This window comes from Diceros bicornis, chromosome 17 (assembly GCF_020826845.1).
Source record: "Diceros bicornis minor isolate mBicDic1 chromosome 17, mDicBic1.mat.cur, whole genome shotgun sequence".
NCBI lineage: Eukaryota > Metazoa > Chordata > Mammalia > Perissodactyla > Rhinocerotidae > Diceros > Diceros bicornis.
The window spans coordinates 58,043,832-58,061,366 of NC_080756.1; the positions used below are offsets into that span (position 1 = coordinate 58,043,832).

At 48.1% G+C, this 17,535-nt stretch overlaps 1 protein-coding gene across 1 annotated transcript in view; it reads left to right on the forward strand.

Moving 5' to 3' along the window:
- The first annotated feature begins 6,459 nt into the window (after positions 1–6,459).
- TSPAN11 (tetraspanin 11) overlaps positions 6,460–17,535 on the forward strand; it is a 69,377-nt gene continuing 58,301 nt past the window's right edge. The window contains exon 1 of the mRNA XM_058559038.1: positions 6,460–6,619. The gene's annotated coding sequence lies outside the window, so the exon portion shown is untranslated. The remainder of the gene's footprint in view (positions 6,620–17,535) is intronic.

The window sequence follows — 17,535 nt, forward strand, 5'->3', positions numbered from 1 at the left end:
ATTTAATGGAGACTTGAACCAAATCACATTAATTGTGAGCTTGGTATATTTGGACTTATTGTGACCCTATACTTTTACTTTCTATTCCCTGTGCTTTCTTGTTGTTTCTTTTCCTTTCACCATTCCTCACTTTTGTTGGATTGATCAAGGTTCTAGGTGTGCGTTTCCTCTGTTTTCCTGTGAGCACTTGATAGTTCATATATCCTATTTCTGTTCTTCCAGTATTTATTTACCTGTAATTTTTTTCGGCAGAAGAAAGCACAGTTTTATTTCCAGTGATGTGTGACTGTCGGATGATTACCTTATCTTGTCCCTTTTGTTACCTTTAATTGTAACTCATTTGAAGTTGCACAGTTATTTTCTCCTTGTGAAAAACTAAAACATTATAGATTTGGTCAAATCCCTCTTTGACTACATCCATCCCAATCCCAGTCCCCTCTAAGAGGTAATGACTATATTTAAGTTTGAAACATATTCTTCCAACTTTTTCTGTGCATTAGGTTTTTTTACAGAGATGTTATAGTACTCACTGATTCAGTAAAGCTTTAAACTTCCTCATATTTCATTTATTTTACTTTGTTTTAAAGTTCTCTCGTGGTTTTTTTTTTTTTTTTTGAGGAAGATTTGCCCTGTGCTAACATCTGTTGCCAATCTGCCTCTTTTTCTTTTCTTTCTCCCCAAAGCCCCAGTACATAGTTGCGTATCATAGTTGTAGAGTTGTAGCTCTTCTATGTGGGACGCCGCCTCAGCATGGCTTGATGAGCGATGAGTAGGTCTGCACCCGGGATCTGACCCTGCACATCCCAGACCGCCGAAGCAGCGCACACGAACTTAACCGCTACACCACCAGGCCGGCCCTAAGCATTATGTTATGTATATACATACATACATATATAACATACTCCTGTGTGTGTCCATCCGCAAAAAAAAAAAAATGGTATTTTCTGCAGCTCCATTTCTAGAAATTTATCATGAAGAAATAGTTGAATAAGTAGGCAAAGACGTAAGTGAAAAAATGTTTCATAACCATATTGTAAAATTTTTTTTAATTGAAAACATCCTAAATATCTATCAATAGGGGATTAGTTAGGGGCCTGCCTGGTGGCATAGTGGTTAAATTCACGCACTCCGCTTCAGCCGCCCAGGGTTCACAGGTTTGGAACCCCGGGTGCCAACCTGTGCACCGCTCATCAAGCCGTGCTGTGGCAGGCATCCCTTATATAAAGTAGAGGAAGATGGGTACAGATGTTAGCCCAGGGCCAATCTTCCACAAGCAAAAAGAGGAGGATTGGCAACAGATGTTAGCTCAGGGCAAATCTTCCTCACCAAAAAAAAAGCGGGGGGGAGGGATTAGTTAAATAAACTGTGGTACATCCGTATATTACATAAAAAATGATTAACATATTCTTAAATCCACTGACATAAAAAGATTACTAGAATATACTCTAAAATGAAATAAATCCGATTATAACCACACACACACAAGCAAACACACATGATTAAAAGGGTAGTCACCAAAATAATACACTGATTATCTCTGATAGCTAAGATTTCGGGTGATTTTACTTCTTCTTTAATCTTCTATATTGATTAAATTTTCTACAATGAGTATATATATATGTTATACTTTTGAAAATATTAAAAACATTATCCCAAAAAATAAATCTTAAATAACATAGATACTCCAGGAAAATTCACTGTGTTTATCCAGAGGCTTATCTTCCTCCCTGGCATGTGACCTTGGACCCCTGGGAGAGCCTATGCAGAGTTATAGAAGCAGGCTCTAGAAAACTTCTTAGAGAAGATGAGAGAGGATTAGCAGTGTGTGCTACACACACCAAAAAATTCCAGCTGTAAATATTTGTGTCATTTTGCATGTTATTTATATATTTGCTCAGCTGTTTTATGTTTTCTGCACCCTAAATGTGTTTTTCTATGTTTTGCCTTAATGTTCTCCTGGGAAGGAACCAGACTGTAAAATCCTTCATGCAGAATGCCAAGAGAGCATGACAAGCAATTGGACATCTGAGCAATGCTTCTGACACTGTTAATGAAGATCAGTAATTTTTTCAAGCACTAATTAGTACAGCTAATGTTCTTGGTGTCATTGGAAGTATGCCTCACAACAGTTGAAAAACTCCTACTGCTGGTGTAACATCTCTCTCATGGGAACTATACTGAGATTGTGGGGTTCGATGCCACGAGCATTTCTTTACCACCTCCTGTTAAGCACCAGGTATTGTTGCAAAAATGAACAGTCATTAAGTTCGTAGTGAAATGTAGGTTGAATTCCAGCCAATTTAAACTGATCAATAGTTCACATCAGGTCACTCCCAGTCCTTCCGGGGCAGGGAAGGGTGCTGACCAGAGGCTATTTAGCTCTATTTTTCACATGGATGAAGAAACCAAGGCCAACTTCCCCTCTCTAAGAGGGTAGAACCTCAGAAGGAGTTACTCCCCATTTTAAAGATGGGGAAACAGGCTGAGTCAGACAAGCTGTGTGAGGTGTAAGCAGAGGGAATGCTTTCCACCTGGGTGTTTCTGCTTCCAAGAACATAGCTGGTTTTCTTGGGAGTGGCTCTCAGAGTCTATATAGAGTTCTTATCAGGGCAACTTAACGGAGCAGGACTGTCAGGGAGGCAGGAGTAGAGGTTGTCAAGGGAAGCTTCATTGCCTTGCAGCCCTCCTAGGTTGCGACTGGAAATTGTTTTGAAAGACAGGCTGGTGCACCAAGTTTTACAATTCCTGACCTGTGAGGGTTTATGGTACAACCTGAATGCTAAGCTAATGTGCCATATATCCTGGAAACGCCAACACCACCAGATCATCCTCTTCAGTGTCATGGGCGGGGGGAGGGGGCGGGCGGTGTAACCATCCACACATAAAAATGGTATTTTTGTGACTCCATTTCTAGGAATGAATATAGATACTACTGCTGGAAAGCAAGGATATCAGGCCGTGTGCTGGGGTGGAGGGAGTCCCACAAGATCTACCCTGTACCTCCAAGTAATAGATGTAGGCCATTTTAGAACAAAGGAAAGAAGTCGGTTACTGTTATTCTTTTTACATCTCTAAAGGCGTCTCTACAACTTCCATCACTCCAGTATCTCATGATGGATCCCTCCATCAGACGTAAGGCAGGCAGGTGGTGCCAGAGTGCGGACTGAGAGCAGAAGCTGCCGGCCCCCAGCCAGGGGCAGAAGATGTGCTACAGGCCTGCATGAGGAGCACAGGTCTGCAAATCTGGGACTAAAACTCCTTCACGGTAGCTTCATACCTGGGATTTCACCTGTCCCTCCCATTTTTTCCCCAAATAAGGGGGAAATCTGCAAAATCCCATTTTGCAGATGCAGGAAATGAGGCCCAGACCTAGCAGCCACAGTCAAGTGTCTATTATTAAAGCCAGTGCTCAGGGCTCAAGGGAAACTGCCGACATGGGAGATGATCAACAAGAGCTGTCCTGTGCACTACCAGTTCAACCTCTGGAGGACCCAACTTGACAGAGAAACCCCAGCATTCCTCATGAGGACACAGAATAAGGATCAGAACGGAATACTTCCGACTCATGTCTCACTTTCCTCACTCCTCATCTAGTCCAACAGATGCTGGATTCTCACCCTTCTCCCTCATCTTCTTCAAGTGTGTCCTGTGAAATAAAATGGAACGGATCAGAATCTTGTTAGTGGAGCAGCACTTGATGGGGGGCAAGGGGTCCATTCTTTCACAGAAGGTGAGAACAAAACAAAGACCAAATCCACAAGTCTAGGAATTCTTATTCTCAACCTGTGTGGTGTGCTTCGGTAGCCACGGCCACATGTGGCTACTGAGCACCTGAGATGGGCTAAGTGCAACTGAACGACTAATTTTTTATTTCAATTAATTTTAAGGGACATAAACTTCAATTTAAAAACTGATCATTAGATTTTGTTATTGAAAAGCATAAGTATATATGGAGCAACTTAGGTTTGTAAATCTACTTCTTCAACCATAAATGTTATGAAATCTAAATACAGATCAGGTATTTCCAATGAAAATTTAGTATCTGAACTCAGATGTGCTGTGAGTGTAAAATACACACCAGAGTTGGAAGACTTAGTAGGAAGAAAATGTAAAATATCTCAGAAATAATTTCTTATATTGATGTATGTTAAAATGATCATATTGTAGATATACTGTGTTAAATAAAATGTATCATTAAAATTAATTTCACCTTTTTCTTTTTTTACATTTTTTTTTAAATTTGGCTACTGGGAAATTTTAGATTGCATATAATATTTCCATTGGTTTGCTACTGTAGATGTTTAATGTTACTAGAGATAGTGCTGGAGAGGGGATGTGCTGGTCCAGAGGTTCATTTATCACTTGCCCTCTCATATTGCTAGAAGGTCCCTCCAGAACATTTTCCAACCCTCTCTTTCCTAATTACTGTTTTAATATTGCTAACTTGAGTGAACAGGCACATCCCCTCAACCTTACCCCACCTGGGCATTCTTCTCCCTCCTCAGGCCTACTCTATCCTTCTCTCCTCTGCCTGTCTTTTGAAAACCCCTATTCTACTATGAATTATTCTCCTCTGGCTCCCCATTTCTCAGTCTTTTCTTTTAACACCACCTTCTCTGACTTTTTCTGACAATCTCTGTCTCTTAAAACTGCTTCATTAGAGGTCAAGGTCTTCATTAGAGGTCAAAGTCTTCATTAGACGTCTGGAAGAAGGTCAGAAGGAGAGGCCACCATATTCCGTGCTTGCGAGGCCTCTCTCCCACCATATTGCTTGGCCTTCACTCCCTAATGCTGGCCTTCTGTCTTTACCATCATCCCACATTTTCTCTGTCACTCTCCCTTTCTCATGGCCCTATGTCTAGGTGGAATTTCCAGGAATGCTCTCTGTGTGGAGACTGCATGTAGGAGGTCTGTTGGGAGGTCCTCTTGGGAACAACACCTGTGAGAGAGTGAGGCAATAGGATTGGGCAGAGAGTGAACTTGAACTGAGATGCAGTTTCCACAGAGGCCTCAGCTGATCCCTGGGGAAGCTCTGGAGCTGGGACAGCCCTTAGTGTCCTCCAGAATGGAAGCAAGGGGACGTGGCTTTGTACCTCTGCATCAACGGATTGGATCCAGATGCCCCCAAGGAGGAGCAATCTGGCTTATACTCCCCACCCGTGAAACAACTCTCCTAAGAGTCCCCAAAGATGTGCTCATTCCCAAGTCTCCCTCTGTTTTCCTGGGCACCCTCCTCTGGTGTCCCTGGAGCGTGGGCCCCTACTGAACATGCCCTCTTCTCCCCGATGCTGGCACCCTGCACTGTGCTGAGCCTCCTGGATGGTGTCAGTGTTCCGCCTTGGACCTGGGTTCTCTCCTCAGCCTGGCCCTCTCTACCTTGTCAACACTCTCCCTCCAGCTCATCTTCTCTCAGCTTCACATCACTCCAGGTCCTCCTCCCACTTCTACACCCACAGCACCACCGTGGGCCTCTCTCTTGAGACCCCCTCTCCGCCCCTCCTTCTACAAGGCACACAGCAAGCTCTGTAGATGCCCTCTGCTGCATCTTGGAGTTCACCCTCCATTTTGGGTCCTCCTCTCACAGGAACTACTGCATCACCACCTTCCGAGAGCCCCACCTTATGTGCCCTCTGCTAATTCTTTGTCAGCAGCCGCCAGGGATTTAGAAGGCTGTGCCTCCAGTGCCCTGCCTCTGTCAGCTTCCCTGCCTCCAATGGCTTCCCTGACCCAGCAGCCTGGTAAATGGGTAACCTGTCTCACCGCAGTCAACTTTTAGAAGAACATAGTTGGACAAGCATAAGCCTGTGTTGCTTCGGGAAATAACACATAACGCATGCCCCGCAGTGAGAACAGAGCCAGTTATAGGCAGCTTTGCACCTGTTCTCGGCCAGGACGTGCACAGATGGGCTCTGTCTGGGAAGAGATCTTGATTCTCCCCGGGCCCCCGAAATGTAAAGCTGATGGTCCACAGGACTCTCAGAGGGACAGGGCAGTGACGGGAGACTTCCTTGTGTACGTGGGGCGGGGACAGGGGAAGGGGAAGGAGAGGCTGTGATCACCCAGGACCCTGCAGATTTCCCCTCCACCAGGGAGGGGGCAACCTAGGGGTCAGGGAGACCGAGGGAGCAGGGAGAGGAGGCCACGGGCAGACGGGGAGGTTTGTAAGCCGCCCGGACCCCCAGTCCATCCCCCCTCCTCGCGAGGATCCCCCAGGCAACCTCACAGCTGCCCCTAACTCCCACTTAATTCGCTCTGTGTGCTCTGAATCGAAGAAAGGCAAACTCCCAGACAAAGACGCGGCCTGCACAGGCCGTCTGGGCGAGCCCGGCGCGCCAGGCTGGGAGAGCGCGGAGCCTGGGAATTGGAGGGGCGAGGAGGGAGGGTGGGCGGCTGGAGAAGGGGGCGGGGCGGAGGGCCGGGCGGCAGGAAGTGCCCGCGGGCGCGGGACTGGGTGCAGTCCAGCGTGCTCTGGCAGCCCGCACCCTGACCCCCTCCGGGTGGGAGGGCAGAGCGCGCCGGGCTGCGGGCAGTGGGCGGCCGGGCGGGCCTGCCAGCCGCCGCTCCGCCTCCCAGCCTCCGGTCCCCTCGCTGCGTCCGGAGCGCCGCGGCCCACGGCCCGGTAAGTAGGGGGGCGCGGAGAGCGCGCCAGGTCCGGGGGGCGCGGGAAGGAGGGGGTCCCAGCGAGGCGGGCCCTGTCGCGGCTTCCCCACCTCCCGTACCGCCCCCGCCTCCTCGTTTCCCTGAGCTGAGGGTGGTGGGGCCCTAGCGGACAGGGGCGAGCTAACTCTGGATGAGGAGCGGGGCAGGAATCCTCCAGACACTCAGGATGGATGTGTGCGGGATGGAAGTCTGTACGGGGTCCGCAGCGTTTGTGTCCATAACCAGATCCCGATTTCCGCCCTTGAGTGCTGGGACAGAGCTCTGGGCCTCTGAGTGTCTTGTGCAGTCCAGCGTGCTCTGTGCATGTTTGTCCCTCTCCAAAATGTCATTCTCTTTGTCCACCCTGAATTCCAGTAGCTGGCTCTTACGCATAAACCCGAGGCGACAGGTCCAGAGCGATCCTGGCTAGAATTGTGCACTCCTTGGCTCCCTACCCCCTGCAAAACAGGGTTTGCTAAATGCTGGCAGCTGGTGTGTCTCATGCATGAATAGGACTGTTCTCAGCCGGTCTATCTGTCTGTGCAGGGTTGTCCACGAGTCCCATGGGCACATCTGTGTGTTTATGGGAACATAGCTCTGCAGGCCCTGTCACCTGTGTTGGCCTGCCCATTCTCGCAGGTGCAGCTGGCTGGTTCAGTATGGAAAGAAGGAAGGTGTGGCAGTTTCTAAGGTGTATTGTTTTCACTGGCGCTGTTTACAGTGTTCACATGCATGAATGTGCTGGAATATGAAAGGGAGGAGGGCTCAGTTGGGTTGGGCAGGAGAGCATCTCAGCTTGGGTCTGAGTTGCTGAGTGTGCAGGAACCTCTACAGAGATCTCCAGCACACGGCACACAGTGTGAGGCAGGGGTGCCGTAGAGAGAAGAGGCAGCTTCTGGACAAACTCCTAGGACACTCTTGGGCATAGGATGTGGGTGGAAGGGTGGGGGAGAGAATGAGGGTGGTATTAGGTCAGGTGGATAGTGTGTGTTTAATTTGTGGGCAGCTGGATTATGGTGGAAAGAAGCTGCAGTTGGAGTCTGGAGACCTGAGTTGGAATCGGGACTTAGTGGTTGTTGCTGTGTCAGTAGCAGTGTTCCCAGCACAGGTCACTCTGGGGCTCAGTTGCTTTGTATACAAAATGGGACTAATGATGGCTGTCCTGCCTACCTCATGAGGTGGCTGGAAGCTCAAATTGGCTAATGCCTGGGGAAGTGCTTTGACAGCAGTAAGAGCAAAGGGCAGATGCTGGGCCTGCAGTGCCCAGTCGGAGGTTTGGGGAACACTTGGGGGCCTGGAGCCGTTTTGTTTGTGGGAGTAGAGGGAGCCATTTGCATGCTGCTTCCGTGATAGTCAGCATATTAGGAGTGTCTGCCTGGAGCCCGGCTTTGGACTCCTGGTGTGTGAGATGTGTAAGGCCTGTGTGGTGCCGCAGTTTTTGTGTGAACACCTTCTGCAACATGAGAGGAAACCTGGCGTGGCTGGTCTTTAAATCGTAGCCCTGGAGCAGCTTGGCTTTCCAGAGAGCCTTCCTCCAGGTGAGCCAGGGGGCTTTATACCCGCCATCTTGCTGTCATCTTCACGCCACCAGCGGAAGCAGTAGGAGCACTTTCCACTGCTTGCGGCCAGGGAGATTGGAGAGGAGGAAGCTTTCCCAGCCGAGGTCACAGGTCACGGGTCTGGATGTCAACTCCAGGGTGCTGTCTTCTGGGTTGCAGAGCCCCCAGGCCGTGATGGCTGAGGAGGGCAAGGAAGGTGTCAAGAGTCGTGACAGCCAGCCTGAACAGCAGGGCGTGGTTGGTGGTGGGTGGGCCCTTGGATGTCGCCTGTCACCGAGCCTTGTTTGCATGTAGTAAACACTGTGAAAGGAAAGAGCCCTGGCCAGGGAGCCTGGAAACCTGGGGTCAAGCATCAGCTTGGCTTCCTACCCGCTGTGTGACCTGGAAAAAGTTGTTTCACCTCTTTGGGTCTGCTTTCTCATTGGTCAAAATCAGGGCATCAGGGCATCTTTCCAGATTATCGTTCTGCTCTGAGCTCATGTTTCAGCTCCTCAGAGAGGCCTTTCCAGATCCCTATCTAAAGTAGCCCCTCCCGGCCACAGTCACATCCACCGCCCTGCTCTGACTCCTTCACAGCCCTCACACCGCCTGAACGTCTCCCTGCTCCATCCGAGCACACTGGAGCTTCGGGACAGCGGGGGCTTCCCTTGTCCCCTGACCTGCTGGCTCACCAGCACCTGGGACATAGCAGGTGCTTAAGAAAGGCCGTGTTAGTGAGTGAGTGAAGAACTTCATAAGGGGGATGGCTGCCTCGTTTTCCCATCGTGCTCCCAGGAGCTTTTGAGGGAGGAGCAAGCCCATGGGCAGGGCCGCACGTCCCTCATATCAACAGCTTGGGGTTAACCTGAGTTATGGCTTGGCTTCCAGGTCAGATTTCCTTTGAAGAAAGGTCCCTCCCACTAAAATAAAACTAGAAAACCATTATGTCAGAAGACTCATAGGGGTCTTTTCAACTCCAAGTTGAAATAATAGTATGCAAGTAACTCACACTCGGCCCTCAAGAAGGACCAAAGGTAGTGATTCCAACGCTCAAAGTGGTGATCCCACAAATCGCTTTTGCTTGGCCATGGAATTCATCACATGCGTGTTTTTTTGCAACTGGTTTAATTTCCCGAATTTTTGGTCAAGGTTCATAAGAAACGATTTTGCACACCATACAACAACAAGGGGTATGGGGGAACTCTGAACTGTGTGTGACGAGCACCAGACCCAGGGCAGGGGTGGGGGGGACGTTGAATATCTGCAAAGTGGACAGCCACATGCTGATATCTGAGAGCTGCCGCTTTAGGGCGACTGTGCCTGTCATCGTCCTCCCCCGGGGGTGTTTCCAGGCAGACTGCCCAGACGTGCCTGCTCCCTGGGAGAGGTCCACTTGGCGCCGCTGTTCTTGAGTCGGTTGTGGTGGAGAGGAGCCCATCTCTCAAGCGATTCCTGAGCCTAGAGGACGGCGACATGATGGCACATCCTGACCTCTGTTTACAGCAGCAGTGTCAGCTCCATGGAAAACATTCTTTCGTGTTGTCTCTTCCTGTAACTTCATTTGCACGTGGCATTGTGACTCCTCTGTGCCGGGGTTTTGGCGCATAATATATGTTTACCACCACCTTTGCTAAACCCCATGGGAGTTTGTATACCACATGTAAGCTATAATCTATTCTATAATATACAAGATTATATATAATATACATTAATATATTAACAGTATGCCCACAATGGAGAAGGAGGGTTACTGGTTTCACTGGGTTGTTTTAGGTGGTGGTTGAGGAGGGAGACTATGGAGAGAAGTGGAAAGAGGAGACGTGAGTACAGAACAGAACCCTCTGTTAATTCCTTTGGACCTTGGCCTTGCTTCTTGTACACGTCCCTGCTCTGGCTGACTCCTGTGGGTTCCCGAGTTGATAAGGTTTACACTTACAAGACGGTGCACTGTAGAGCAGACAGAGTGGAGGGGAGAGTGAGGTGGGGAGGGCAGATCAATAGACACGGATTCCCCGAGTGCCTGCTGTGAGCCTTGACCCTCCAGGCCTGAGAAATATGTAGAGACCCCGCCCCTGGCCTACACACACCTAGCTGTTGAGGAGATTAAACTCGCTCCCAGGAAGAAAGGAGAAAACAGCAGAGTGCACACTGCGTGGAGTTCACCCGGGCCCCAGCTGGAGCTCAGGGAATGAAAGGGAAAAGGATGGCCCGCAGAGGGCAGAGAGCCCAGCCCTGGGGTCAGACGTCCAGCCTGGGATCCGGGATCTGCCCTGTCCTCCCCACGTGACCTCACTAAGCTTCAGTTTCCTCCTCTGTAAACCAAGGAAATGATCTCTAACTCCTAGCCTGGGTGCAGATGCCTGAATTCAGCCTGGAAAGCTCAACTTGGTAGAGAGGCACAGAGTACCCAGGCACCTGCTGACCACAGGGGAAAGGGTCTGTGGTGAGAAGGGGCCTGCCGGGTGGAGACTGCTGTGCAATTGCACAGGTCTAAACCCTGGCCTCCCTTGTCAGTGGTCGGGGCATGAGGCCTCCTGCTGGGCACGTCCTAGGCCAGCCAAGCACCCCTTTTCTCCTCTGGGTGCCTCTCCAACAGGGCCATTCCACCCCCACAGACGACTGTGGGGAGGAGGGCAGCTGTATCTCAACAGCTTCTCCTCTCGTTTGTCTTCACTGCCCCCTGTATAAGCATATGGCCCTTCTCAAGGCCTAAGGAGCTTTACTGTAAAATACCAAGAATTCAAGAACAAGGATGTTACCGAGGTTCAGGAAATGCTAAGGGAAATTGCCTGACGGTTCCCTGATCTGTCTGGAACTAGTAAACAGGCTTCCCTGACCCTCTTTGATGGTAGTGGGATAACCACAGTGGTTCCCACCTTTGTCCTGGTTTACCAAGTCTTCCTTTTTTTTTTTAAACAGAGATTTCATGTTTTGAAAGATTTTTGTCAGCCAAACTTCAATATAGATGAATATTTGTTTCTCCATCTGAAAAAATTAATCAGAGACCATATAACTGATAGTGATTTCACCATCTGGTATCCACCTTTCTGTTTTATATCATTGACTTCTTTTTTTTTTTTTTTGTGAGGAAGATCAGCCCTGAGCTAACATCCATACCAATCCTCTTCTTTTTGCTGAGGAAGACTGGCCCTGGGCTAACATCTATTGCAAATCTTTTTTTTTTTTTTTTTAGATATTCAGATTCAGAGATCCAGATGGCACTCAGGAATTTGTGCTTTTTTTTTTTTTTGTGAGGAAGATCAGCCCTGAGCTAACATCTGCCAATCCTCCTCTTTTGCTGAGGAAGACTGGCGCTGGGCTAACATCCGGCAGATCTTCCTCCACTTTATGTGGGACGCCGCCACAGCATGGCCTGACACGCAGTGCATTGGTGCGCTCCGGGATCCTAACCCAGGCCGCCAGCAGCGGAGCACGCGCACTTACCCGCTACACCACGGGGCCGGCCCTCTATTGCCAGTCTTCCTCCTTTTTTTTTCCCCTTTTTCTCCCCAAAGCCCCAGTAGATAGTTGTATGTCATAGTTGCACATCCTTCTAGTTGCTGTATATGGGACATGGCCTCAGCATGGCCCCACAAGCAGTGCCTCTGTGCGCGCCCGGGATCCGAACCCCGGACTGCCAGTAGCAGAGCGCGCACTCTTAACCACTAAGCCATGGGGCCGGCCCCCTCATTGACGTTTTTTAAAGATCAGTTTAGGTCATTTACTGACAGATTCTAGTGTGTTTAAAAGGCTCAGAAGAGAAAAGAACACAAGACAGGAGCGGGCTGGTGTTGTCAGTTTGTCTGAGGTCTGGAACAGACTGCAAAGTTTTTTACAAAGCCTCACATATGCTGTGTGATCATGCGGGTGTGGTGACATTCTGGGGCCTTTTGACAGGTAAAGATCCGAGTTTCTTGAAATATTGTAGAGATTTCTCTCTCAGAACCCCTTTTACAGACAAGTACTAGGCTTCTGACACTTGGAAAACAATGTCGTGTACTCTGGTTTCAGAATTATGTCCTCACCGTTACTTGAGGATAGAAATCACGTTTGCTGACTTTTTATCCCTGGCAGCGCAGAGCTGAGCAAACAGCAGGAGCTCGGCGAATGTCCACTGAACAGATATTTCAGGGAGGAGCTCATCGGCCATCACCGAGACTGGCCTCAAGCAGAAGTCCCTCCACCAGGCTGGCTACATAATGTGTGGGACCCAGTGCAAAATGAAAATGTGGGCCCTGGTTCAAAAAACAGAAAAAAGTGTCATTAAAGGTACTAAATATAAAGCATGTCCTTCCTTCCATGGTCTCTGTCTTGGCTCGTCATGATGGTTTTTGTTATTTAATGACACTCTCAGTAAAGAAAAATTAAAATTTTGAATTATTAGCATGAATTTTACCATTCATCTTTGTATTGTGCAATGCCAGTTTTAAATGGAGATAAACGAGCATTTACCTCGTGTATAGAATCCCCAGAATTATACAATTCATATTCCATAGCTCGTATTTTGGCCATACCAGAACAGAGGAAATGATGCCCAGAACTAAGTCAACTGTCTTTATTTCACTTCTCGGCACACCCACACTCTATCAACACGCTCTCCTTCGGGGTGATGGTAAAGGACGGACTGAAAGGAGAAGGAAGTGTGCACGACTCAGTCTTTTCTTCCTTCCTGTCACCATTTTCAGTGTAAGTGGTGACTAGTGCAGGAAGTAACACAAACAGGAAAGGACAGGATATTGTAGGGTTCCTTGGATACATTTCTTAGAATGCCTAGCAGCTCTCTTTCTGCATTTGAACCCAGCTCTTGTTCCTGCGGAGAGCCTGGCCTCCAGGGCTGTCAGCGCCCGCTTGCTCCCTCATAGACGTAACACCTTACCTTGTACTCGCTTTGAGGCTCTCAGAGCTCCACAGGTTGAGGAGGCCCTGGAGTTCTGCGCTCGTGGGGCATCATGAACTCTAGATCAAAGGAGGCGGCGAGGAACCGTGGACACACATGCTCTGCCTATCTCCTCTGCTCACGTTCATGCCCGCCATCCCATGGGCCTTCACATACGGAACACACCTTCAAAGATAAAATTATGAAGAATTCCAGGATGCCTACAGCAGAGCATTAAACCAAATGCAGGATCCTTCTCAGCAAGGGGTGCTGTGGGACTGCACAGGTTGCTCGTCTGTGAAGCCAACCTGGGCCTCAACCCTTGACCTCCTGTTTTGGTCACATTTTTGGATAGTGGCCCAGTTAGGGCAGAACAAATCCTTTAAATGGGCGGGCCATTCAAATGCCTTTGGATTCCAATTAGTATTTATATCTTTGGAAAACGGCAGAGGCTTCCATTTCCTTATCCAGGTCTCCACCCTTCTGCATTAAATCACTTACATTTTTTAAAAGTCAGCTTAGGTAATTTACTGACAGATTGTAGAGTGAGTGTTTAAAAAGCTCAAAAGAAAAGAACAAAGGACGGGAGTGGAGGTGGGGATTGTCCATTTTGTCAGAGGTTTGGAACCCACTGAAAAGCAAAAATCTTCTAGGAGCTCTGAGGGCTGTTCAAAGATACCTGCCAGCTGTTCTCGGCGTGATCACTTTTATACCAAAGCCAAGCAGAGAGTCTGGGATGGGGAAGGGAGTGGCTTAGTTACCAAGAGAGAGAGCACTCTTTGGGTCGGAGAGAAGAAAGGCCAAGGGAAGGGGCCTTGTGAAAGTGCCATGTGGCTCTATATTTGGTGTGCTTTTTGCACACACACAGGCTTAGGGGAGCCAGGCCTTCTAGAAGAAATGAACTCCTCTCTGTGGGGAGAGAGGGTGAGACAGGAAGTTAGGACTATAAGGACTGGGAGCGAATGAAATACTCGGAAGGCAGTTAACACTTTCTGAGAGCAATGAGCAGATAGCCAAGGGCTTTTAACTCAGCTGGAAACCCAGAGTTCCAAGCAAGTACCTTGAACTGGAAAAGGAGGATAGAAAGAAGCCCCCTCCCTTCGTTTTAATGTAAAAAGGAGAACTGTTAGAAGAAGCAGTTATAAAAAACAGAGAAGCCACATTTGCAATGTACCTTTAATCCCTGGTCTACCTTGGTTTTAATTTATTGTATTGTAGGGGAAAGAGGGAGAATCTCCCTCCACCCTTTCCCTTAAGGTTCTTATGGCTGGCCAAATAATTAACAAGACAGGTTAGCAGGAGAAAATAATACCAAGTTTAATAACATGTATACATGGGAGAAACTCAGAAATGAGCAACTCGTCCCTCTGTCTAAGCTGCTTGCTTAAGTATTGCAGCTAAAGGCGAGGAGCGTGTTGGGGGTGGGTAGTGGCCTGGGACTAAAGAGGGCAGGAGGACAATTCTTTTCGGGGTCATCTATAGATAATGTGGTCAGGGAGAGACAGAGTTTTTGATAAAAGAGGCTTGGTGCCTTTCCTATTGTAACCTCTATCCTACATTATCTTTACAGCCATCATGATAGAAGATCTGTTCCAGGAAGGAGCCACCATGTCAAATTCTTTAGGCAGTTAGTGGGGGAGGTCAAATGTCCCTCAGAGAAAACAATCAAGGTAAAGAGATATATTTCAGGGTGGCCAAATCTTGATCTCCCACAGTATAAATAATGCTAATTGTGAGTAGCTATTTTCCTCATTAAATTTGATAGTTGCGTGACTGGCTATTCTCCAAGGGTCTGCAAACTGGTTTTGTATGACCTGTGAGCTAAGATTGTATTTTTAAAAGGCTGAAACAAACAAACAAACAACAAAGAAGAACGTGCAACAGAAACCACGTGGCCCGCAAAGCCTGAAATATTTACTGACTGGTCCTTTACAGAGACAGTTTGCTGAGCCCTAATCCATCAGGCATAAGCCTGTGACTATCAACACCTCGGGGACCCCACGGCACTGAACATGGGCACAGTGGCTAGAGGGAGGCTGAGCCTCTGAACCAGGGTCTCTCTGGGTGCCACCCTCTAAGATCCTGATTTAATTCACCTGGGGTGCAGCCTGGGAATCAGGATTGTTTTTAATTCCTCAGGTGGTTCTAGTGCAGCTAAGATTGAAAAGCACAGCCCTAAGGCGGTAGTTCTCAAAGTGAGGTCCAGGACCTACAGGGTCAATATTCCCCAGCGGGTTAGAAATGCAGAATCTGAGGCCCCACCCCGACCTGCTAACTTAGAAACTGGGGTGGGCCTAGCAATCTGTGTTGTAACAAGCGCTTCAGGGTTTGAGACCTCAAGGGGTTGCACCTCAAGTTTGAGAACACCGCTCCAAGGCTTGGTCTCTCAAACCTAAACCTGCTCCTTGAAGGCAAACGTCAGATGGGTTGGGTGGAGAGAGAGGAGGACAGGAGGAAGCTGGCAAGGGGAGGAGCAAGGCTTGGGGGGAGGCGGGGGGGAGGGGAACTCACTTTCCAGTCTAAGGCCAGAAATAACCGTTGTTGTTGTTTTACACACAACCTAGGCCCTGGGAGGTGAAGTGAGCTGCAGGAACCAGAACTTGGGACTAGAATCACACCACCAACAATAATGAACTGCTCCCTAATAAAAGTTGTCATTAATAATAATGTTAGCTTTGGGCTCTATTTTTCATCATTACGTATATATTTGTCTTTCAGTATATTAACTTACAGAAAGTACCCATTTGGTAAATGCAAGGATTTAAGCCCACTCTGAAGTGTCTTGAAATAATTTAAATAAACATTGTATGTGCCTGGGAAGTAGGAAAGCTGTGTTGCTGACCTTCACCACATAACTGACGGGAGAATTCTATTCTCCCAGCCGCCCCCTCTAGGAACCACAGATTCCCACGGGGTACTTCACCCCTGTCGCCTGCCCTCCAACAATGTGGCATGTGGGGCATTTGTAAGAATGTCATAGGATTTACATTATAAGAATGTCATAGGATTGACGGCCTGCTAGTGCCAGGCACTGTGTGAGGTTGTAACATACTTAATCTCCTACAATCATCACAGCCCTATAAAGTCAGTGCTATTATCCCCATTTTACAGTGGTGAATATTGAGGCACAGAGAGGTTAGAGAGCTTCCCAAAATCCCACAACTAACAAATAGCAGAACTGAGATTCAAACCCAGGGAGGTCAGGCCTCAAAATTGGTGGGGGTGGAGGTGGGGAAGCTTGCCCATGATCAGACATGATGTGGCATTTCAGTAACTCTAAACTGGTTGAGCTTGAGAACATACGAAGCAATGATTCCCAGCTCTCCCAATTCTTGCCCTGTGTCCTGTGTGTCCTCCGTAGGGTGTGAGCCCACACTATCTGAAGGTTGGATTGCTGATGTGCCATCTTAGAAAGAATTCAAGCACCAGAGGCTCACAAGGCAACCAGAGATAAAGAGTCTATCCAAGTTGTCAAGAATGCAATTGCTACCCACAGAGCTGGCTGGGTCTTTAAATTCTTCCTTCCTCATTTTGGAAATTAGCAGACAGAGTGGTGTATAAATATTACATATTATCATCACCATCAATAATAATGAGGCATCCTTTTAGAGTCTTCACGTCTCCAAAGCACTGTAGGCTCGTTAGCTCCTGCTGTCTTAGTATTATTGGGCTCGGTTACAACCAGAGGCAGTGGGAGCTCAGAGGTCATGACCGTTGGCAGCACTGTGAGTCTGCAGTCTCCCCAAACCTGGAGCACTGGGCTGAGCACAGAGATACAGGTTTGAGTCCCAGCTCTCCTCAGACTTGCTCGGTGAGAATGGAGAAATGACATCCACCCTCGGGTCTCTGTGGCCAGCATATGGGAGTGGACTGATTTCTAAGGTTCTTTCTCCATTTTCTAGTCCTGGGTCATGCTGGCGGCTTTCCAGAGCTTGGGGACAATGGGTAGTGGTGATCATGGTAATGATGTCATCAGTTAGGGAGCCAGTGTGGGCAGTGTCCAGGGAATTCTGATGCCAAGTCGCTTTCTATAACATCCTCTGTCTGCAACTCATGGAACTAAAGTTCTTTCTTTTTTTGGAAAGAGTTAGGGTAACAGTGCAGGTTGTTGGTTAGTTGCCATGTGAGTGCATTATTTCTTTGCCCAGAAAAGTCAAGGATCTTTAAAAAGACAAGTATCTGTGTGCTTGGCTCTTCTGCAGGGAGAAGATTCTAATACTTTCCAAGGGGGTTTCTAAGTCCCTAGAAAATATGTTTTCACATATCTGAGATGAAGAAACATGGTTTATTTATCAGGGAGCTTAGCAGCTTCCAAACTCCCTTCAATAAATTACGCCATCTTCTGGACTTCAGACCTAACGGATTTACATCCAAGTCCCAAGTGAAAATTAGAATTTAGATTTGGATGCATGAGTGTTCTTTCCCTTCCCTTTACACACACGTGCACAGATCTGTCAGTCGTGTGGTGGGGGAGGAAGCAAG